Raw genomic sequence first — 23,261 nt, 5'->3', positions numbered from 1 at the left:
GCGGGTGCTAGAGGTGAAATATTATTTTGCAAGGTCGGTAGAATAATCATTTCTATTTAAATCAGCAGAGCATCAACAATACATACCACGTGTGTAACTTGTATCCTATGTATATATTTTGTCTGGGTCCTTTTTAGAGCCAAGATTCATCGTGCTTACATAAGATTTATTATTTTCTCTTTATTATATTACTTCTACAATTCTCTGAAAGTATTCTCCGACGGCCAGGCTTTTTATATATTTTGCAGGCTTCTTCGTCACAAGTTGCTAATTTTGTTCGCAAATATTTATTCACAAGTATCCACTCGTCGTTCGTTTATAGATTCTCTAATCCATTGTGTTACACGCGATCGCAAATTAAATAAGAAGGTGATAAGTTAACTTGACGATGATAGTAAACCGATAAAACTGCGAATGTCGTTGATTTAATGTTTCGAAGAGAAGAAGAGTAAGAAGCCAAGATGAAAGAGAAATAAATACACGTATAAGGATGTAAATTTGTCCTCGATCAATTATCCTCGCTATCGACTGTTACAACGAGGACAAAAAGAGAATTCCATTGGCGTAACCGTGACCAGTGCCACGGAAACAGTTTCAGTCTGGTTGGAACAGCTGCAGCCGCAACAATCGCACGACTAATCCGGCAAAATTGTTTTCGACGCCGTTTTTCAAGAGAAGATGCCCTAAAATCCGACAACGATCGGTCGCGTTCAACCTGCATCGCTCGAGGAAGTAGGTTGATAGTGCGGAAACGAGGACGAGTCCTGGAGGAGGCTGCATCCGCAACGGAAGAATCGTAATTGCGGCAAAGGAACGAGGTACATTGCGACATTGATGGATGATGTAACGTAAAATCGCCCGTAATAGGGAATTTTTCGTTTTTCCCTGTTACCCCCGAGGATATGATAAATTTTTGTTGCATTCATCTTTCTACAATGGCCAGCAAAATAGTCAGTAGGATAGAACCACATATATTCGATAAAATAACAATATTCACGATGCAGAGGTTAAAATATATAATGTAAAGGGAATTTTAGTTTTTCATGATATCTGAATAAGTAAAATATACCTGACAGATATATGTCCTACATAAATTAGTTTTCGAATTACGAATGATTAAAGAAAATGTCCCAAGTGACCGCCTCGTGTCTGAACATTGAGTTTCATACTCGTTCGAAAGTACCAGGTATTCTTCGATGCCTAATGTCAATTTTGTATCCCTTCTCATAGATCGTGTACACTGTTCACTTACGTTAAACATATTGTGGATGTTAAATGACCCAAAAATAAAGACCTAATAGATTTGGATCATGATAGCCAATGCAATAGTCCCATCTCTTCCTGTTAAGGGATGTTCTTACTGCAAAAAGGAAACGGGGCGGAAACTTGAAACGCTTTTTCTTTACGCATCCGTAACAGGAAAATTAAGGTACGCAGGACGTATATTCGTTGGACGTTTTCTGCTTATTTTCAGTGTGCAGATTCATCCCATGAAGAATGGCTATGCATTTATCGTATGGCTCACACGGTATCGTTTTCTATGCCATTCGAACGCGCCTAGAACAGCTTGCTATATTTCTTGCATGAAGTATAGAAGAGATAATAGATCTGTGAAAGGGTATTTCAGCGAGTGAAAGATACGGGCGGCCGGGTTGTGTCCGGATTTTGCCGAGTTCACTGGCGCAATGCGGGGCGGCCAGACAACATGGCGCACCCTTCCTCGACGCGTTGAATCACACGTACGCAGCCGCATACAAACATGTACATAAGCGTCCAGTTGGTTTTCAGTCACTGTACACTGTCGATTGATTTTTGGATTGTTCGAGCGACGACCGATTGTCAAACGCGTTGACGCCTTGCGTCGCTCAGTGTGCGAAGTTTCGGTTGTAAGACTCTCGAATACGTTTAACGGGCCATTTATTAACTAAAAATTTCTATAATATAGAATTAATAGTTCGTGCACTAATTAATTGTAGTTAAGCCGACTTTAGTCTTTGTATAATACATGATATGACGATGTATATATATTTATTTATTTCAGTCAAATGGTCCAGGAATTGGACTTGGTTTTACATATCTATGAACATAAACGAAACTAAAACTTACGGATAACTACGTTCACATCAACTATATCGATTCTTTCGTTACCCCTTCGTTTCGTCTCTAAATACTGCACTTGGAACGACCAAACCAGTCAGAATGATTCAGTCAGAATCAATCCTTGTAATTGTTAAAAATATGAAGGGATTTTTACCAAATTAACGTTGAATTTTATCGATACAGATATATATATATATATAATTGGAGTTTCGTATCACGTAGCAGTGTTGACTCGCCGTGAGCGGAGGAGAGGCCAATTAATACGCGTGAGTAACCTGTTTTACAGGGACTTAACACCTGTTCCGAATTACAGTGGCGCGTAAGGAAGAGGATTCGTGACAGGAAGGGAATGAAGGGTCCCATCAGGCACGTGCCAAGGAGAAAAAAGTACTCGAGAGGTAACGGTGCGTAAAGCTGGATCCCCTGGCACTCGTGATCACGGATTACATTAGATCGTCGATCAAAATAATGATAGTTCCCGAGACTCTCGAGAAACCCTCGAAAAAAAAAACTTTATTCTGCGTAATTTCTCCTCAGACATTTTATAAGCACCTATTATATCTACTGTTTGCAAGACGCTGTAAAAGTGTAATGAAATAATTTCCTTAGCAGTATAACTCGTAAAAGTATGATAATAGAACTTTCTTTTGATGTCTTTTTCTTCTCGTTTTTTCAAATAATTTAAACGATAGTCAGCTGTAATTAATTTGTCTGTATTAACATTTTTTTAAGAGGCAAAATCGTGACATAAAAATATGTTATACATAAAAGATTATACTTATAGTTACTACTACTTCTACTTATAGTTATAAGTAAAAAGATATAATAAAAATGAATATACAGGGTGGTTGGTAACTGGTGGTACAAGCAGAAAGGGGGTGATTCTACGCGAAAAAAGAAGTCGAAAATATAGAATAAAAATTTTTCGTTCGAGGCTTTGTTTTCGAGAAAATCGACTTTGCATTTTCGTTCGGTACGCGTGCGGTACGTTATAACGGATCTCACTGTGGATCGTTGCCTCGATGGAGACATTTTTTAAAGAAAAAGAAAGAATTAAAAAAAAATTTGTATTCTATATTTTCGACTTCTTTTTTCGCGTAGAATCACCCCCTTTCTGCTTGTACCACCAGTTACCAACCACCCTGTATATTCATTTTTATTATATCTTTTTACTTATAACTATAAGTAGAAGTAGTAGTAACTATAAGTATAATCTTTTATGTATAACATATTTTTATGTCACGATTTTGCCTCTTAAAAAAATGTTAATACAGACAAATTAATTACAGCTGACTATCGTTTAAATTATTTGAAAAAACGAGAAGAAAAAGACATCAAAAGAAAGTTCTATTATCATACTTTTACGAGTTATACTGCTAAGGAAATTATTTCATTACACTTTTACAGCGTCTTGCAAACAGTAGATATAATAGGTGCTTATAAAATGTCTGAGGAGAAATTACGCAGAATAAAGTTTTTTTTTTCGAGGGTTTCTCGAGAGTCTCGGGAACTATCATTATTTTGATCGACGATCTAATGTAATCCGTGATCACGAGTGCCAGGGGATCCAGCTTTACGCACCGTTACCTCTCGAGTACTTTTTTCTCCTTGGCACGTGCCTGATGGGACCCTTCATTCCCTTCCTGTCACGAATCCTCTTCCTTACGCGCCACTGTAATTCGGAACAGGTGTTAAGTCCCTGTAAAACAGGTTACTCACGCGTATTAATTGGCCTCTCCTCCGCTCACGGCGAGTCAACACTGCTACGTGATACGAAACTCCAATTTCGTATTATGTAGTCTGGTGTATCATTATTTCTATTAGCGTTACAGAGATTTTTGACAAACTATGACAGGAAAAGAACAGGTTTTGTTTACTCGAATTATAAAATTGCTAAAGAAGAGAGAAAACCTGTCTCCACACGCTGAAGTCTGAAAGTGTAGTTGTCATTTTGTAGGAACAGATATTATTAGATGACAGATAGATTATTAAGACGAAGGATATTTCGATATCACGGTATGTAATATTTGTTAAGCCACAAGTTGGATGGAAAAATACACGTTTGGCCCTAAAATGAAATAAAAGGACGGTTCTGATAACACGAGAATGTTAAAACTGTTTTCATGCAGTAAGATGGAAACTATTCGTTTCCCCGCAGTTCTCATTTTAAATCTATGTTGCAATTAGGCTGGGCAATTTTATCGGCAATTTAAATGCGAAAAGAATGCACAAGGTGCAGACACATAACGATTATTCACATAGATAGGCACAGAAAATCTTGCTGATGAAATTTATAATCTTTTTGTATTAAAGAAATGATTTCTGTTTAAAACTCTTTTGCCATTTAAGTTCTACATAATTATCGTTCCTCGGCTGGAAATATGTACAAGTATCTGAAATAAATCTGAAAACCACGAGGATGAGAAGTCTTATGAAAAAAATCAGCGACTTACATTCCGAGGTTTAAGCGCGAAGCGGATTTCAGGTTAGATGGCGAACAAAATTCGCGAGGAGTAGCGTGAAAAATTGAAGAACGCCACTCCGCGTCCAATTCGAGTGCCACTACCCTAAGCCTGGGTCAAGGTCGAGGTAATTGGTTAACACGGGTGTTCGTGATGAAAAGGATTCGAACTGCTCTCGATAATTGCGCGCACAGGCCTTTTCAGCCTCGCAGCAAACGAATTTTCTCGTTAAAAAGTCTCGTCGGTATGGATGTATGCGCGCGTGCAAAAGAAACGAACAAGAAACTCGATTTTTACCAGAAGCGAATTATCTTGAAACCAGTTCAATCGTTCGCTGCATAATTTTCAACTTTTCTGTCATTTCTAATTACGCTTGGACAGATATTTATGTAAGTTCAAATTTTTATGAATACAAATGAAAAAATGGAATCGAAATTGCGATCGTCTAAACGTTATAATAAACACCTTATTTTCAATATTTTTAGTTATTATCAATTTCAATCTATTGACACGTTGAACACGCGCCACAGTTAATTGTATATGTCTTTCGTTCGTGTGGAAAATTTCTACTTCTGACAGTTACGTAATTTATCACTCCAACTCTTCGACTATGATTATATTAGAATTTAAGTTCGAATAAAAATAAATATTAGAAATTGCAATCATCACTGTACAACATGTACAACAATTTTATTACAGTCAGTTCAACTAATAAACGTCGATCGATTAACGTTACTTTATTATGTGTAAGTAATCGTGAAATATTTATGATATTTTAGTAATTCACGATGCAACTCGTCGAGTATCCTTAGTTCAAGTTCGCCAATTGAAAACAAGCCATTACGATTTCACACTGACACTTTTAGCACATCGGAGTTAATTCGGTCTCGTTGAACATTTTCTGTGAACGTAACCACCGTGAGGGCGGCATTGATTATTGAAGGGACAGGTTTGTCGATTATTTAAAGGGCGAGTCGCAGTGGCTTCGTCCTCGAGTGTCTCGTCGACTGTCCTCGATCAACTCTGAAGTGTGTAACATCGATTATGATTGACAGCTAATAGAAACGGGAGGACCAAATAAAATAAAGACTATTTAATTGTCGTTGCTCGAATGTAAAATTCGTACGACGAATGTTGAAAGAAGATTTGTGATCTTTAAAAGTTAGATTGATGTACGTAGATTAAACAGAAGGTAGAGAAATGACGTTCTTTTCAGAACTTGCTTTATTTTATGTCTGTCAGTGATGAGTCTTTCATTGATTTTTATCGGGACAATTTACTTAGAAACGGGCCTAAATACTTGAACACGCTGTTTTCTCTTGAATTGTTTAGTAGATTTATGAAATCTGTATCAAGGGAAAGTAGAATGTGTCACAAGAAACAGAATATTCAAATAAGTTTCTTGGATGCCTATATGTCACTCAATCATACAATTTATTTTGCTTTACGTTTTAAGGCTTGGATGTTTACCTTCATTTTATAAACTTCCTTCGTTATACTTCAGAGGGGAAGAAAATATTTACGTGGCTGCCGTCACTAAGAAAAAGTATCATTAATCCCTAGAAGCTTTTATCTTACCAGGATAAAACTTTAACGCTATCCATCTAATGGGATTCTCGTTGATTTACCGAGGTTTAGATAGTATCGTCTGTAGCGAAACTCTACACCTTTCCCAATTTGATCTTGAAATACAAAAAATGCCTAACTCTGTGTAATCTCCAAAACCAGAACACGCGTAATATCCAGTTCTACTAAAAGCTTCGTAGAAACGGTTTCCGATCTTACAAGGCGATTCCCGTCAATCTACCAAAATTCAGATTAAACAAAATTTTACACTTAAAAAAATTCGTCGCTTCAGCCGTAAACAGATGTAAAGGAGAAGAAGGATGTAAGTCACCCCAACTCCCAGAAACTCTTGCTCCTACCAAAAATTTCGTAGGACACCGGGGATTCCCAACAATTTGCCAAAATTGAGAAAGCCTCGTTTCAGAGAAAATCTACAAATCCTTCGGTTCCTTCCTACCATCTGAATAAAACGGAAGACAGACAAAGAAACCCAATTCTCTTTAACCCTGAGGAAGTCTCGTTTCTACCAAAAATCTGCCAGAATATAACCTCTGCCAGTATGCATCCACCGGGGATTCCCGCTGATCCGCCGAAATTCAGGCAGCGTCGCCCCAAATGAAACGAAACGAAGCGGGCTAACGAACATACGGCGGTTCCAGGAGGAGCGTCAGAGCGTCACAGGAGGGGTGTGGACACGCGGCACGCGTCAACCAAGGGCGGCACAAAAGGCTGGGAAATGGAGAGCGAATTGCTCATTATCGAGTGGTCAGGGCGCGTCGAGGGGGCGCTCGAGATTTCACCGTTGCTGCTGGAGGAATAAAGAGAGCCTCTGCTGGCGTTCTTCCTCTTACAAGCGGCAAGAGGGGCTGGAGAAGCCGTGGATTCGTCAAGGGAAGGAATGAATCGCGCGAAAATTGTCTCCATCGCTCCCTTTCTCGCGTATGGTCGCTTCCTCCATGGGGATTTTCTTGAAGGGTACCTTTAAGCGACGACTTCCACTTTGTTCATCCTACGGGATCAATCGAGCCACCCCCTCGAGCAAGTCTCACTCCCCTATGTCGTTTCGATACCGTAAATACGAGGGTGGCAAGGCTACGGAAGTGATTCGTACGAATTTAGGAAAGAAGCCGCGCGAATGATGCGTCCTGCAGTACATAGTATAATCATTGTTATATTTGGAAACCACGGTGTTGGATAGATTATTATTATTATTGCCCTATCATTCTTTTTGTTGAGGTTGAAATTGATTGATTGAGGAAGGAGTGGATGAATTTGTAATAGAAAAGTATATTGAAATAATTAAAAGTATAAGTTTGTGCTGATTCAGATGCTTACACTCTTAGTGTTACTGGACAATGGAAAGATAGGGAGCAGGTTCATATATTTATAGCAAAAGGACATTGCCAAAAGGGTTAAGCTTATAGCTTTGGCTAGAGGCTACAGAGTACATAAATAGAAATCTCTTTATTAGTTCCTTTGTTCTTAGGTCTTGCAACCCAAAACATAATGTATACTCAAGGGTATATGCACCTTTCCTTATTTAGAATATTTCTGCGTAATAGCAGTCTCCGGGTCACGGATATACATAAATAAAGATGTAGAGTTTTTCTTGAAGTAGTTCAACATTTTTTAATATACCACGACATTTATTCTAGCTGGTAGAATCACAAATTTTATTTATTTAACGTACATTGTTTTGCGCGTAATCGGATGGAACAAATGTCTATCTAATCACAGAAGTATCACTTTACACGTAATTAATAATTCATTCGAATTTCTTTGATTTAATTTTAACGCAGCTGTTTATCGAAAACAGGCAGAGGGGATACGAGGGAATAATAATTTGGAGTTCCTCAAATTTATTCGACGAGTAGCGTCGCTATTGAACGCGCGGGAATAGCGTAATCATAGAGAAGATTTTAAAGGAATGCCGCACTTCAATTTCCAAGCAGGCTTTTAGCGCGTTTCCGGATTGACTCCTTCCCCGGAAGTGCTTTCCTTTTACGCCACGAACAAGTTCCAAATGGCCGTGCTTCAAGTGAACTGCTTTCGAACACACGTATCTTTTCACGTACGAGTATCGAGTATACTTCTACCCAGAGAGTGTTGCTATCGCGATAGTATATCCCGTTCAGTGTACCCTCACTGAGGAAGAAAGTAATTTGTCATCGTCTAGCTAATTTTGCCAGTGGGAAAAACGCATTTATCAACTTTGTATACTTAATAACGAACTTGATGCTCGAAAACGAAACGAATTTACCTACGAACGAATTTAGGTTGTGTTTCACGCTTTGAAATGTATGTACGTGAATTTAGGTTACGCTATTTGTCATCCTATCTACATCAAAGCTGCGTTTGATTGTGATTATCATTCTGGTAATGTCAAACACAGTGTCTATTGCGTTTGCGGAGGATAACGATGAGCTATGTAGAAGCTAAACTGATCGTTTTCTTTGAAGTTAGCCATTTTGTTTCCTGGAAATAAAATAATGCGAAATATAAAGGATAATCTTATTAGGCGGATGACATAAAATAATATATTATTAGTATATATCAGTATACATTGATAGAAACAAATGTAAACTTTATAGAGTCTGATTCTTATTTAAAAAAAATGTTACAATTTGTTGCAATTTTTTTATGTAATCTGAAATATAGGAATTGGAAATTTAAAAGAAAAAATCATTTGACACCAACGATAGTACAGTCATGAAATAAAATTTGAAAAAATTCATATATATGACTCTCAAGTTACATAATCTTACTGGAAATCAACCAGCAAATAAAAAATATTTGGAAAGTGAAATTGATTAATCTGATTCGTAATTAAATCGAATAACTCTGACACAAATTATTAAAGAGAACAGAGAAGATTTGATTTGTCATCTTCACATTCGGAATGTTTTCACGTTTCACAATTAATGAGACCGTTCTGTCACTAGAAATCTAGTCACGAGCTAGTGTTTCAAAGCGAGAATGGCTCTCGTATTTCGTGCAAGGCCGTGGATAAAATCGGCGCAACTGTCGGACTTCCATCGTGGTCGTCAATACGCGTTACGTATGCTGCACGATTAAATATTTGAGAGACGTTTAAAAATTGACCGATAGAGATCGATCACTGTGACGAACGCTTCGATTCCGTGGCTAGAGGACTATTTAAATGGCTGAAACCGCGATTTTGAAACTCCACCATTTATACAGAATTCCAAAGCGTCTTTCGAAATATACGAGATATTTAGATTGATCTTTTATCTTTCACGAATGAAGTCAGAGAAATCCTTTTTTAACTTTGATGTTTCGAAAAGTACTTTATCTTTGTTTCCATCGAACATTTTATCTTCTAGTATTTGCAAAATAGTAATAAGTTGAGAAATAGCAAGTTACATGTAATTTATTGAACGATAACGAGAATAATTTATTCGTTATCGATTGATCCATTCTAACGTTTACGAAAAGAAGTCGCTATTTTCACGTTCCGGCAATGAGTTTCGCTTAATCTCTTATGGGTTGCTATTAATAAGATGCGATAACCTTCGCCACTTTAAATACAATGAACCCGTTATGACCCCATTAAAAGGTCTTCCTAACCTCTTTTTATATCTTTTTTCTTCTCATTGGTCTCGCCTAAGAAACGATTTTTGGTCAATAGCCATCCCTCTTTAAGATCGACGCTAATATTAAATTCCACTTGTCGTTTGTGTAATTCATCGATCTCACAGAAAGTCTAACACGAGATAAACTTGATGAAATTGTAGTGATTAACCTGATATAAAATATACGACCATCTGAAAATCATTGTATAGCTACAAAAGCTACGATCAATTTTTACCTGCTAAAATTCGATTATTATTAATAGATTTTATGACAACTTAAAATCATTCCCTGTCGTACAAGATCTTATTGATTGACAGTACGATTGGAAGTCAATGTCTTGTTATGGTTCCTCGTCACAAATCCCTATAAAATATTCCCGCGATGTCGATCGTTTGGAAGTGAACGACCTATTTCGAACGCCTAATAAAACCACACGTCTCGATGTCTATCGCCTCATATTTTTCCTCCTAATTTTATCCTACGCACGCAGTTACCGAACACCTCTATCAAGGAAATCATAGAACCATAAATCACTACTTTATCGTTAATAATCGTAAACACGCATTCCTCGCGTTATGATCTGAGAAATTTAATAAAACTTTATTCATTTTTAAATCGATAAATTCAACAAATTCTGTTACGTATCTCCAGTAAGAAAAGTTTCACTTAAATCTGATCTAAACCTAACTCGAGTCACGACGCGCTATAAATTATTCTTAACAACTAGAATCTCATATTCCGCGTGTTAACAGAAAGACGTTATCTCGTTAAAATTCGTTCGCTTCTAAATTTGCAAATCCAACAAATTCTCTGAAGGATTTTCAATAAGACGAGTTCTACGCTCCATCGTCATGTACCAATAACATGCATTCTACATTGTCCAATTGAACGAAACGTCAACGTTGATATAGGGCAGGAAAAAACGACTGGAAAAATCGCGTACACTGACGGAAATGAGAAACGAGGGAATAAGGAAGGGATTACGGATACAGAGGTGGTTTATTCGTTGTCGGTGACAAGCTGGAATTTACGATATCTCGTTGCTGTGCTCGTGACAGAGTTGAGATCCTGAGGGTAACGCAGGCCAGCCAATTGCAACGGCACGTGCGCCTGACGCGAATTATGGATCGCTGGTGTGTATGGATCGTTAGGACTCGTCTCTGATCTTGACGGAACAAGAGTACCGATAGAATCGACGCGATATGGTGGCTTTGACATTGTGTAGACATTCGAACGACAGTTAAATCCCTTCAGCGTGCAAAATTCATCGAAGAAATTGTGGTTTCTGGATAATCAGGACCAATTGAGACGCCAGCATGGAGAGCTACCTAATGAACCTAACCTCAAAGTTAACTGATGATAAAGTAACTTCTATTTTTGTAAACTTGAAACACATGTTGCCTTATGATATGCCAATCTATCTTCATCAATTACAAGACGATCTTTCAATGTTATGCACACTGACAGCAAAACTAAATACATCTAATAACACTATACAGGGTGTATCATAACATGGGGGACCCACGTCAGAAGCGGACAGGAGGCATAGAAGTAATGAAAAAGTTCATAAGAACATGTATCCTTGTTTCAAAGTTATAGCCACTTTTGCGTTTCAATAATCTGCAACTGCTTACTCTTCATAGAAGGTGCGCGAAATGGTATTGGTTCGTGCATGCAATCCAGTAGTCGTCGTGTCAAAGAATCTCGCAATTTTTCAAAAATTTCAAGTGTACGTCGAATAACACAGACCGTGGGTGGTCATTCCGACCACCTTTTACGAAGGTAACCAGTTCCGGATTATTGAAACATAAAAATGGCTATAACTTTGAAACAAGGACACAGGTTGCTATGAATCTCTTTCATTGTTTCTGTACCTCCTGTCTACTGCTGAAGCGATTATGATACATCCTGTATATCAACGTATGCGATGTTAGAAGATTTGACCAACTGAACGAAAAACTTCAGCGTTAATTGATCGAATATGTTAAGATGCACGGTATTAACTCAATCGCAATTCAGTTATCAAGATCACGGTCTTATTTACTCGGTTTTCTTTTGAAAAAATCCGACATCCAATGATCGAATTGCGCATCTCTCGATATCGTATTAATTCCAATACAAACTCCATCAATATTCATTGGAAGTGCAAATTGCTCTAATCCTTCAATTCAGGCGGTTGAAAACATTTATCAGGAGAAGGAGTTTCATTTATAGAAGGTTAGAAATGTTCTTTCTGTACGATAAATCATATACGTGTTTATATCGGTGATACTAAATGCCAAAAGATAATGCATTTGCTCCAGATGTGAATCCATTCTAGAAATATGTAGATCAAAGGTTGCAGGGATTCACAAACTGACAGATTGTACCACGAATAGTAGCAGAATGGGAAAGGGGCGTGCGTTCTCTCGTGTCCGAATGGTTTCATTTTGGGAAATAGGGAGGAAAGAATCGCGACACGGCCGGTGTTCTGTGTCCTCTCGTCAAACGACGCTGTTCGACGCTGGCGCGGTCGCGCACGCTCCTCGAAAATAGTAGTCGGCTCGTAAAGTCTTTTGTTGCGCCTGTGAAACACGCATTCTCATCGTCGTCTCTGTCGCGTCTCGTCGCCTTTCTTTTCTGTCTGACGGCCAGCGTCTCTGCCATTGGCGCCACGGTGACTTTGACCTTTCAACCCCTTCGAGGAACTCGCGACTCTAACCCCTTTATCGAGAGAATTTTATTCGTCGTTTTGATTTTGGCCATTTTATTCGTAGCACAGTGATTTTCAAAATTATGCCATGTCAGGGGAATATCGATTAGATTCGTAGAGTCAGTACGATACGATGGTAGCAGTTTATAGGTTAGGGTGCTCCTAATTCCAGTTGACACATATTTGTACGATATACATATCAGCTTACGTAATAAAAATAAGAAAATAGAAAAAGAAGTATTGTAAGGAATTCACGCGATGACGATGAATCTCTTAGAATAGCCAAACTTATTAACTTTCCTAAATTTCTCAGTTTTATCAACTGAATGCACGATTAATGTTTAACATTGACAAAATAAAAAAGTCGCTCGCATAAAATTATCTATCGTGAGAAAGTCTCACGGACAATAGTCGATCGCAAAATAATATTTATAATATCGTTTCTTGTTTCCACTTTTGAGGTTATATAGTTGATCAATATGGCTTCCGAACGGAATATCAAAATTTATGGCTCGCGTGAAATTTAATAATGTAGAAATAGGTGTAAAATAGAAATCATTTTTTATTCTAGATAGTAAAAGATCACGAAAACAAACAAATTGTAGTTTTATTTTGTTAATCTATAAATAGTGGAATAGTGGGAAATAAATGTAGATTTGATTCTTGTAGGAGATAAGAATCTAAATTGTTACTATGCGATCTTAATGGGGGTTTCGAGGCAAGTTCTTTCCTGTATGGGTATTCCATCGATCGTACAGACAAAAATACACCGCTGATTTACGTAACGACGTGTCATAAATTTTTCACACACAAAGTTTTCGTGTTACTCTTTAACGTAAACGTGGCACGCGACCGCAGAGTGGATTGCACGATAAAAATTCGACTCTGACACACGATGTTTCTCGAGCAGCCTTGCCATGAATTCAAGTCCAGTTTGAACATTTTTCCAACAATGTTTATGTATTCTGCCGTATTATTAACCACAAATTGCCACCGTTGGGTTACAGGCCGCTGCAATAATTTTGGCATGAATTTGCCGAATTTTAAAACACGTAGTTTAACTTTTTATTCTGTTCTACGCGATAGCTATGATTCGTGGTAGTAACGATATTTGAACAAATTTAATTAAGGCTCTAATTAATATCATCATAGTAGGTAAAGTAAAATTATACTAATGTGAAAGAAGAAACGTACCTTTTTTAACTCTTTCGTAACGAAATTTTCTAAATTACAAGTCATTAATCTCGTTTGAATAGAACTTAATCGGATAATAATTGTTTCACTTACTATATATTCTACCAAGTATTATGCTATGTATAACATTGTTATGTCTCGTTTATTTGCATCTCTACATGTTTTTGTTTTCAAATATTCCATAATCGCGTAAAGATCGACAGTCTATTACTAAACCTTGTTTAAACTTTCGCAATTATCCACGAACCAACGATATCAGTTGAGAGTTAAAGTTAAACAAGCGAACTGAAGCACGCGAGAAATCCACGAATACTTCGGGAAATCTAGTTTTTCATTACCTTAGTCAACAGTTCAGTCAAACATATTTGCTAACACGCCATTTATATGTAACAATTTGTATCGTTTATTCAAGCAAAATAGTTCGGTTGGAAGTAACCATAGAAAATGTTGAGGTTAGGTCGTGCAATGGCTCGAAATGCCATGAAGCCCAACACCAAAGGAACGACAAAGGCTGAATTCCCGCGCGACTGGCCGATCGAGCAACACCTCCATTAAGAATAGCACATGGTGGATTTAAATATACGTGGGGCCTTCGTCGTGGCGCAGCACCTGACTGAAACTCGCGAACACACGTTCGACCACGGGGTAAAATAGCCTAATCTCTTTAGGCAAACGTGTACACAGGTGGCGATTATCGTCAAATATTGACACGTCAAGTTAAATACCGCTCGTCCGAAGGCTGCAACAGACCTGTATAACATGTACCTGTTCCCATACCTCTCTTATCTTTCGTTCTAATCTCTAACCTCTGTCTTAAAAATCTGGCATCGAGATCCTTATCGTAGTCTGGTGTGGCTTTCCTTAGATAACGAGCCTCGAAGGTCGATAACGTCTTCTAGGTAAAAGCAAGAAGGTCCTTTTCTTTATTATTTGACTGTTTGACTCTCCGTCTTTCAGGCTATTGACCACCGGGCTACCACCTTGTTTGAGGAAACCGGAATTAGGTGTAGGCGTGGGAATTCTTTCTAGGATTTATTTTAGAGATTCCGTTGAATATTATTGAAAAGTAGAGAGCGGACAATATTATATCTTTTAATTTTCAAAATGTAATTGAAATTATGGAGTAATTAATTTGGTTTGGGAAGAAAGATGGAATAAAGAGAGAGGGTTGTATTGAAAAGTTTAATGTTCGGTCTTCGATTATGCAACGACGTCTTTTGTTTAAGCGTCTTTCCGTTCGACAATTGGTGAAACGGCGTCGACAAGGCCACTACCAACTGGCACAACCCCGTTTAATCGCCTTTGCAGCCTGAAAAAGGCCGCCTTAACGTTAATACTTTCCTCAATCACGGCGCTTTTGTGCGGCGCGGCGCGATCGATCGCCGCCATCGCGGAAACACGATTTCCTTTGTGTTAATTTCACGCGAGCTTGCCAAAACTTCCGAAATTAACGCTGGTAATAGTCTTTAGCTGAGAGTATTCGAGTTCTAACTCGCTTAACATGGTAAAATATCCATTGACAAAATCTACTTACATACATCAAGTAAGTTGAATAAGATTCAAATTTTATAAAAATATATCAACATCAAAATACCCTGCCAAGCAAATTTTCTTTATTTTTCTGTTACTTTTCTTCCGTTATGAAGGGGTTAAAATTCGTATTTCTTACCACACTATAAAAGGGTTGATGTTGGTATTCATGGGGAAAACCATAATGTGGGCACGAAAGTCGTGTGGCGCCGCGACGCCAGTAATATTCCAAGACTATCGACCACGACAAGTTAACCACAACGACCTTGACCCTGGTCACCAATGATCGAACTTCGCCAGTTCTCACGAGGAGGCCGATTTTTGTCAGCATTATGGTATTCTATGGTTAAATTCCATCGACGTTCAAGAATATCTTATATCCACCCTCCTCACGTTGCGCTCTGTTACGAGAAATTTCAATGATCTCGCGTAATCCTACGCGTAAAATCACGCCACGTTAAAAAAGAAAAACAACGCGTGGTCTCGAAATCCGATCCTGGCCGCCGCGCGAAATGAAAATGTGGCGCGTGCTGCTAGCAACCGGGGACTCCCCATATTTCGATGCTTGATCAGTGTCGCGTTTGCCACGAGAACGATCGCGCTTTGGTTATGTCGATCTCGTTTGCTTTGATAATCTGTGCTTCCTCGTGCTGGTTATTCTTATTATCAATCGGTTTAACGCTTGGGGGCGCGCAGGGCATTCTTTGGACGGTTAAAGGTGAGTACTTGAAGAATTATTATCGCTGGTTTCGTGTGATTTAAAATGGATATATCGCGAATTTTGACGCATTTATAGGAAATTTATAAAAATGAATTTATCGAATTGGCAGAGGGAATGATTGTTGCATAGAATTGAAAACTGTGGAACTACTACTGGGACTAATTAATTAGATAACTAATATGCTGGAAATAATAGAAAATAGTTAGGAGCTTGGAATAGACGAATATATAATATTAATAAAATAATTGATATAATAAAAAATATTCTGTTTAAAACACGACTAAATGATCGAAACAATCAAACAACGAACGCCTATGCGTTTGCTCGATGCATTGAATGGCTCGTCATTGTAACTGAGTACTACTGTACACGCCATAGGTGTGAATAATTGAAAACTATTGAATGAATTGCCATCGTGAATAGGAGTAAACTCGAATCGAACGAATTTCCTCGTAACACGAGCCATTTAACAATTGATCGCCTCAAATAATCGTGCAAACTTTTAACAAATCGTTGTTGCTTCTAGTTGCTAAGTAAGTTTTACTCGTACGTTAGGTCTCGTACAATTTTCATGCAATTATCACGTCTGAGAACGATAATTGACTTCTTCAAATTTGCGTGTCGAATATACGGATCGATGCACCTGTACAATTGAACGAGTTACGTTTCATCGGTTCTTCCAAGAAATTTCGTGTTCGAACAAATTGTGCTTTCAATTGTTATTCCTATCGACTACATGAAACGATAATAGAAAATCGCATAATATGTATATTGCGCATCTAGTAGTAGTAGTGTAATAAACTATCAAAGACACGGTCAAACATTCAAGAGCTCGATTAAACCTTCGGAAAATTTCATGTCAGTTAAAAGTGTATTTCAGACTTAAAAATTGAAGACGTATCCAATGCAGCATTTTCTCATCGATTTTATTAACATTTACAGAATTTTAAATTTTACTGAATTTCATATGGAAAGTACCAGCACTTTGTACCGAGCACATTGCAATCGTTGCAATAATCGTCTTATACACACTTCTCGTTGAAAAAAAATCTAATCCTCCTCTTCTTCAAACTATACTCCTTTTTCAACACCCAAAGACACCGAAGGACATCAAAATCCCTAAAAACGCCCGTTCACTTTTCCCCTGTTCGGTCTTCTAATTTTCTTATTTTACCAAAAATCCATAGTTCCCCGATTCTCCGTCGATACACTGGCGCTAATGACGATAATCACCGACGTCTGGCAATCGCGTGATCGAGGGTATGAGCCGTAGGTTCTAGGAAACCGTGAGCTTGCCAACGACGAGTTTCAGGAGCGTCCAAGCCGCGTGACGCTCGTATCTAGCAAAATTCATCGACGTTTCCGGGGGCTGCGACCCCCATAGAGTCGGGAACCGCTTTCGACCCGTGGCTGATGGATCGATGAAACAGGTCGTGGAACAGTATCGTCGCCGGACACGATGCTTGACCGCCGTGCGATATCGATTCGACGACGCCAGTCCCTGGCATTCGTCGACGCGTTTCGTTTCCTTATGACCGGTCTACTGTGAATGAAAAATGCGGCGCGCGTTGCACGCAGCCAGCTTAAAATAGAATACCACCCCGTGAGATTGATGATTCGAGCCTGCCATTAGCCTCTATGGGGATTAGACTTTTCATACATGGTATCGATAATATGGGAATCGCGTGTATTGCGTTTGGTATGAAGGTGATGTTGGCTGGGAGTTTGGAGAATTTTTTTATCGTCTTTTAGTGTGTCTTTAAAATGTTGCAAATCCTGCCAAAGGGCTCTTATTCGTTTCCAAAGAGTCGTCTAAGTTATACTTTAAATTCGATAAAGATACACCCTCTATATTAATTAATATGATATTGAAAATAGTTTAAAAATCACTTAAAAATTTCTACAAATCTCAAGAAATATATTTAACTGCTCACTTAACGTTTTACTTATAAATGAGATATCGTTGTTTATACGCTATATTATACTCACCATTTTCTATTCTATTGCAAGAAAATATAAAATAGAACGCAGCGTATATACATATATATATATATACCTGTATAAGTGGGCCTTCAGTCCCATGTAACCAGTTAGTGCCGCTATTCGATAATTTTATTTACGACCTTGCTATATCGTAACCCGTATACCAGCTATCATCGTTGCGCTACCACTTCATTTATCTAAACTATGGAATTTTAATTAACGAACCTCTGTTCCAATCTACTTACCTGAATGTGAACTAACAGGCTGTGGAATTAATTATAAGTACATACTAGCGCTGAGAATCAGTAGGTAGTAACGATGTATTAGACAGCAGAGAATTACTGTTTGCCTTTCGACAGATTCAAATAAATGGAATTCTATCTTCTTGGACACAGTACCAATGTAATTAAAACGAGCAATAATGAAAATCGGACAGTTTCCATGTCTTTTCTTAATTGTGTTTCGTTGATCGCGAATGGTACTTCTACAGGTAATTCAATATTGAATTCAGTGTTAATTATTTCTAGTTGTATATTTGTCAACAGCGAATAATCAATATCCAAATTTATACGGTAATCTCGTGATTGGAAACGAAGCTTTAATTTGGATACTAAAATCTCGTTTACACGATGGCTGCGGTATTGGACACTGCAATCGCGATTAAAACGAAACGGATTAATTCGCGGCGTGTACCAGTTGGAAAATTCGGTAACGTTATTAACGATCAAGCATACGGATTGTATCGTAAAGGGAACGTTATGAATGATAAATGTGGGCGTTACGCGCGCGAGAACGTGGTAAGGTCATTATCCTCGCGTGTGGAACATGTTCATTAAAAGGCATTCGCGCGGTTCATTCGGCTCACGTGTTGCAGTATTGTTACAAGTCCTAAGAATATATATTCTCGAATAATAACATTAATAACGAAGATGATGATGAAGTAATTTGATAAGCTAACACACGACTGTAACATTAAGCGAGACACTTCAGTTTCGATATATCGTTAATTAATCTAGGGGCATTTCGCACTAAATAATTTAAAAATTACATTACGGACCTTTATGTCAAAATTTATTTTACATAATTCTAACTAAACATTATCAGAGGCTGTCTTAACCTTAGATTTGACGAAAGATGATTTTAAGATGATTTTAAAAAAAGGAAGAAACCTATTGTATCTAAATTGAAGCTCACAATTGGATGCATCGTTAATTTGACCGGGGACATTTTACATTCACTTCTCGAAGTCCAAGCGACCTAAATAAAAGAATTCACAACAATATTCATCAAAGACAAAGATAAAATTCCATCTAACTACTTGACGCGCGCCAAAGTCCTACAAAACAGAAGTACCACTTGGCCAAAATAATATACGACCCTCGTACCACTTCATCAGCATCTATTCAATCTGAACTACTACCGTTACTCGTTCTAGCAACACTCCTTAACAAAATAAAGAAAAAAGAAAGAACGTCCTTAACCAAGCAATCCTTAACCAAGCAATCTGTAACCGCGAGAGGATCCTCCAACTCTCTTAACTGACGCCTACAAAAAGTCGCGTGATTTTGACACGGCCGTTAACATCCGCAGCGACATCTACTTAGACAGACGACATCGGTGACGCGGACCGTTAAACGATCTTTCTTCCAATGTCCAAAAAAAAACCTTTAGGAAAAAGACAGATACCTATAGTACCGAGAGTGTAGCGGCCGAACGGAACGACACACGATCCACGGATGCCCATTCAGACTCATCAGTGCACACTGAACTTGACACCAGCACCACCAATCATTCCCTAGGCTCCGAGTCGATCTTCACACGGAAGTCTCGTGTAAGGTGCACAGTCGTAAATATCGAAGGAATCCGTGTGGCCAGGCTCGTTAATCATCATCACCGGCATCGAGACATTCATACTTGCATCTGGCCTGTGTATTTGACCATGTGGGAGTCGGTTTACGAGCTGTGCACATCCTCGTGCTCCACCCTGCTCTTTCGTCCCGTCTCTGTTGCTCGAAGAGAACGATAATGCCGCGTACGGTTCGATAGCGGGCGTCGCGACGCCCGGCAGTCTGCCACCGTCGTTCCATTCCATCCAGTTTCGTTCGGCGTCGGGCTATCGTGCGCGCGCGCGCGCGCACACACACACACGCATACACACGTATATGTATATAGGCGTATAAGGGCGTACAGACACGTACACAGGCGCACGATAGCGCGTGTTTTCGGACGCAAGAAAGCTTCGTCGCTCTTAGATGAGCATTGGCGTCACCCCACAGAAATTCGCTCGGTTCGTTAACCCTTTGCGACGAATCGATGGGGCTTGCACCACTTTTCTGTTTGCCACGACTTTATGCGCCCTGCCAGTAGGTTGTAGGGGAATTCGCGAGCTTTGGAAGTTTTCGCGTCGGGATTGTTACGAGCGATAGTTGGCAAGAACGTTCTTCTCATTTATTTCTCGCCGTGGTATTTGAGAAATGCAGTGGGAGACAGGTTATGAAAATTAATTGCATTCGTAGGATATATTTAGGTTTTTTTTTTTGGTGATTAAGTCGGTTTTCGAATGATTAAGTTGGGTCGAAGAATCTTAGAAAGGTGGTATCCCTCTGGTGACGAATTTTGAAAACTAATGTGTAGATTACCTTCTAGGTCGTTCGTAGTTTAAGGACTTGTAGAAAATTAGCTTTTTGTTGCCGATTTCGAGAAAGTAATTTGTTTCAATTATTGACAGTAAAAATGCGCATGAATTTTGATGTTTAGAAACGAAGTTACTAAGCAAAATCATTAGAGAAGGAATACGAAACATTCTAACCCTAAAATAGAAAATGATTGACTGCTACGATCTTCAGTCAGCACGCTTCCAAATCTCTAACCCAAAATGAAAAAAGCAACAGTGGAAGGACTTTCAGTTTTGAAGTTAAGGATTTCTGTAGGATTAATGACGGATTCACGCAAGTCAAAGGGACTTTTAGTCTGGAAACGCAAAGTAAAGCGTGACAAAGAGAGATACGCCAATGGATCAAAGACGCAGGAGGCATGCGTTTGGCGAATCGGGCCGCTTTTAGACACGAATGCTGCCGTACCAGCAGCGCCATTAATTTAGCAGACGATTTGCCCCGATTAATGTCTGCGGCAGTGTGTCTCGCGCGCAAAATCCTCCGATTGTGTTTCCTACGCGGATGAAAGGGAAATGCTGACTTTCCACGGTGTCTCTTTTCACCGTCCCTCTCGTTACGCAATTAAAAAAGTGTTCCTCCACTGAGCAAACCGATTCACGGACCGTTTTAGAAGCATTCGCCGGGTGTTGTTTACGTTTTGTTGGTCCCGTTCCTCGCAACTCTTCAATGGTCCCGTTGATTCGTCACTGAGCCTTCCCAGTCAATTAGCGAACGAGCCTTTAGAATTCGAGTTGGAATTTTTAAGTAGCTCGTTTTCTTCGTCTCTTTGTATGCTTTTTCCCTTCCTCTTTCGTGCTCTTTTACTTTTTATCGGATTTTCGTTATCGAAGAGGTTGATTGAAAGTATTTGACGCTTTTTGAGGTTGCAATTCGAAGGAGAGTTCATCCTTCTGTTTCACGGTGGAATTATCGGAAAACGAAAGACAGATCTTTGTATATTGTAAATTTTAATAATTGTTTTTTATATCATGTTCCTCTCTAAACCTAAGTCTGTTATTACAGCAGATAAATAAATAAATAGAAAAAGCAAGAAAGGGAGAAAATAACAGAAAAATTAGTCTTTATGTTGGGCCACACGTAATTTTGTTTCAATTACAGTTGACGTAGAAGTTATGTAATTGTAGTCGTAGCCTCTATTTCGTAAATATAGATGTTAACATACAGGAATCGAATTGGACTCTAAGATGAAAGGTAATTTAATGCGAATTTCCCAGATTTGTTTACGATCGAACGATACAAATCTGAAACTGGAGAACTTGTAAAACTCCATAGAACTTCCGAGGAAGTATAATGTGAGAACGAAAGATTGTAAGCAACAAAAAAGTGGCAATCATAGCACGGCACTCTAAACGATTATATTCTTAGTTTCATCAAGTTAGTTGGATAGATTGCCGTCGTTGATAGGTTAGCATCGCAACCGCCTGTACTATAACCCATGTGGCGCCAACTTTCCGGTCGTACATTGAGCATCTATAAAATAGTCGCTGTGTTGCTCGACTTCGAGTAAGAACTTTCTTTTATCAAAATTGCCGTACCCTGTCTGAAATATTCTTTTATGCGAAATAGTCCCCTTATTATATTTATTCGCCACTCTCCTATCTATACTTTCTTCAAATTATTTTTCTACTTTTATTTTATTTCTGTCCTACTTACTTGTATCCTAATACTTCTTGCTCCTAAATTATCTCTTTGAATTTGACGTGGCGTGTCTATTAAATTATTTAATCTCTCAGTCGCAAATCACTATTTTCCTCAACTTTCTATACTGTCTCTACTAAATTACTATTCTCCTAACCTTCCATTCTACTTATACTTGTTATACCACTCTTCAACTCTAAATTACTATTTTTCGCAACATTCTATGACCATCTTTACCGAACTACCATTCTCCCAACTCTACTTTACCTCTACCCTATCTTCTTTCAACGTACAATTTACCTAGCCTTAAATCAAACCTACGTTACCCTGTATTTCCTGCACGTCAAACACAAAACAGCCGGAAAGACTTTTCCGATTTCTCTCGAGCAACATCCCATCAAAGTTAGAACACGACGAATCGACAGCCGAATGCAAGATTTCAATAACTCCGCCTCTTAAATGCTCCATTTCCCGGTTGCTTTGTAAAACTACAGAGAACAGTTCGATGTTCCCTCGCCATTTCGTCTGGAGAAACGAGCCACGTTTCCGCGGACTTCTCCACTCGAACAGCAATAAAGTTCAATGGTGTATTTCCACTCACTGTCCTCTGAATAATGTTGAGAGCCGTTCGTCGAGCATCCATTCTCGAGGCGAGAGAATACTAAAGAGACGTGGAAAGAGAAAAGGAGACAGACGAGAACCGATCGAACGGAAGAAGCTGAAAGATAAGGAAAGGATAGGGAAAAGAGGCGGCGAGGTAACCTCTCGAAGTAGCGTGCTGGTATCGATCGACTCTTCACGGTCGACGCTCGTTATCGGTGTTTCTACGCTTTTTCTCGTTCCCTTCGTCTCCCCATCCTCGATCTCCTCTCGCCAAACTCATCTCCTCCTCGTTCTCGTTCTACCACTCGTAAACAGCGGATCGTTTCGCTCGAACTTTATATGAAAAATCCATTTCGCTGAACTATGACAGAATCCTCTGTGGAAAAGGCTTTCACAAGTTGATTCTTTTCCTCTCTCTCTCTCTTTCTCTTTTGGTTGACGTTTTTGGTAGACCTGTCAATATCTTTTTCCCTCGATCATGGGGAATGGCTAATAAAAGTGTC

At 38.8% G+C, this 23,261-nt stretch overlaps 1 protein-coding gene and 1 long non-coding RNA gene across 3 annotated transcripts in view; one reads left to right on the top strand and one right to left on the bottom strand.

Moving 5' to 3' along the window:
- LOC100741460 (protein kinase C-binding protein NELL1-like) overlaps window positions 1-23,261 on the top strand; it is an 81,392-nt gene that overhangs the window by 36,549 nt on the left and 21,582 nt on the right. The gene's annotated exons all lie outside the window — the stretch shown is intronic.
- Window positions 1-23,261, bottom strand: part of LOC112212553 — a 72,677-nt gene that overhangs the window by 29,449 nt on the left and 19,967 nt on the right. Inside the window, exon 5 of one of the 2 annotated variants that reach the window (XR_004461409.1) lies at window positions 3,486-3,772. The exons of the other annotated variant lie outside the window; for it this stretch is intronic. This is a non-coding gene — a long non-coding RNA (uncharacterized LOC112212553). Of the gene's footprint in view, window positions 1-3,485; window positions 3,773-23,261 lie in introns of those variants that run through there. 2 annotated transcript variants of the gene reach the window in all.

The sequence above is a fragment of the Bombus impatiens genome, unplaced genomic scaffold, assembly GCF_000188095.3.
Source record: "Bombus impatiens unplaced genomic scaffold, BIMP_2.2 scf_0217, whole genome shotgun sequence".
In the NCBI taxonomy this organism is placed as follows: Eukaryota; Metazoa; Arthropoda; class Insecta; order Hymenoptera; family Apidae; genus Bombus; species Bombus impatiens.
The sequence above is the reverse complement of the archived record's forward strand: the minus strand, read 5'-3'. Positions and strand labels throughout refer to the sequence as shown.